This window comes from Elephantulus edwardii, unplaced genomic scaffold, assembly GCF_000299155.1.
Source record: "Elephantulus edwardii isolate Elephantulus edwardi_28Jun2011 unplaced genomic scaffold, EleEdw1.0 scaffold00483, whole genome shotgun sequence".
NCBI lineage: Eukaryota > Metazoa > Chordata > Mammalia > Macroscelidea > Macroscelididae > Elephantulus > Elephantulus edwardii.
The window spans coordinates 474,478-476,546 of NW_006400233.1; the positions used below are offsets into that span (position 1 = coordinate 474,478).

General features: G+C 50.9%; 1 pseudogene; it reads left to right on the plus strand.

Annotated features, from left to right (window-relative positions):
- Positions 1-1,675, plus strand: part of LOC102855767 — a 3,489-nt pseudogene extending 1,814 nt beyond the window's left edge.
- The last annotated feature ends 394 nt before the right edge of the window (positions 1,676-2,069 follow it).

A 2,069-nucleotide genomic window follows, 5' to 3' on the forward strand; every position in this document is an offset into this window, starting at 1 on the left:
GTGGAGTACGGGAAGGCCCTGGACATCAGCTACCTGCAGTACCTCTGGGAGGCTCACACCAACATCCTCCACTGCATGAGGGACTGCCGTGTCTGGTCCGCCCTCTACGACGGAGAGTCTCCCAACCCAGAGACTTTTCTCCAGAACCTCTCGGAGGAAGGGAGTAGGAACTTAGCGTTTCCCGGGCTGACGCTCCAGCGCCCATTCACCATTAAGACAGGGTCTCAGCTGGCTCCGAGAAAGGAGAAGAACCAGACAGAGCTGGAGTGGGATGACAGCTTTGACACTGGAATCTCCTCAGAAGCTGACGGGAACTCCCCTGGGAATTATGAGACGATGGAGAGTTCAGGCCCCCCAGCGCCCATTGATCCTCCCAAACACATCAAAGAGATGAAGAAGAATGCCATCCTGCTCTTCAAAGGATCCTACATTGAGGAATCAGACTTCCAGGCTGTGTGCTGAGAAGGATTGTGAGGATGGCAGGAATTCACAGGAGGCCGAAGTGGCACCAGACGAGGCTCAGACTAAGGCTCACGGGGTCCCCGAGGCTCAGGCTAAGGCTCACGGGGTCCCTGTGAACAATGGCCCGCTTCCCAGTCCCCAGCCAGAACCAGGCTCAGGAGAGGAATGTACTAAGGACGGCGTAGAATTGTTTGAAACTGTGTCTAAGGAACCAGCACAAGAGAATGAACCTGGAGTAGTAATCCCAGAATCAAGCCCGGAGTCAATACCCCAAGACTCTGAAGGAGAGCACACCTCAAGTGGGGCTGAGATGAACCCAGAGAGCGAGGATTTCATCGCTCAGTATAACCAGATTATCAAAGAGCTGGATTCCGGCACAGAGGGCTTGACAGAACAGAATTGCCCCACCCCTGGTCCTTTGCTTGTCACAAAGGACGGAGAAGGGAAGGAAGAAGAGAGCCAAGAAGAAGAGATGGAGGAAGATGAGGAGAGGAAGGAACTCGAGGAGGACGAGGAGGAATTTGACTCTTTCATGGCACAGGCTCCTGCTGCAGAGACCGAGCCGTCCCCGTTTGGAATGAGAGACGAGGCCGCCTTTGCCAGTCAGCGCCAAGTGAGGACCCCCAGCACCCCGTTCACAGGCCCCTTCATCAGCGTGGTCCTATCAAAGCTGGAGAACATGCTGGAGAACTCTTTGCATGTTAATTTGCTGCATATTGGGATCATCACTCAGCTGGCCAGCTACCCCCAGCCGCTCCTGCGCTCATTCCTGCTCAACACCAACATGGTCTTCCAGCCCAGTGTGCGCTCTCTCTATCAGGTCCTTGCATCTGTGAAAAACAAAATTGAACAGTTTGCTTCTGTGGAGAGAGATTTCCCAGGACTCCTCATTCAAGCCCAGCAATACTTGCTCTTCCGAGTGGATATGTGTGACATGGCTCCTGAGTCATTAACCAAAGATCCCATTCCAGATGCTGCCTGGACAGAAACGGGCAGGAGCCTTTTGGATGGTCCCCCAAGAGTGCTTCAACCCTTCCTGACCAACAGAGTCAAGGTGTCCGGAGCACCCCCAAACCTGCCCCTGCCGGTGAGGAACACCATGCTGGCCGCTGCCCTGTTCCCGGAGTTCCTGAAGGAGCTGGCTGCCTTGGCCCAGGAACACTCTATTCTGTGTTACAAGATCCTGGGTGACTTTGAGGACTCCTGTTGTTAGCTTTTTGGTGTTTTATTTTTTAAAAAAATAGTGGTTATTGTTTTATATAAAAAAAAAAAGAATGTTAGGGCAGATACCAACAAGATAAGGAAGTTAGAAATTCATGTTAAAGTGAAGCAGAACCAGATGAAACCCATGCTAAGCGCTGGTAGAGGACAAACATTAAGCAAATATCCTGAAAGCAACCTGATTAGTATTTTGGCATATAGACTTGACACAGGACCAGTGACATCAAGAACAATGGGCTGGTATAAGGAACACAGCAAATTTTTAACTTCCCGTGTCATTATCACATTGGCCCAGATGCAGTCTCTGAACTGAGCCAAAATGAGGAAGCGAGACAGCTTTCAAATGCCCATAAAGTCATTTGACTGTGTGGAATATAACAATTAAG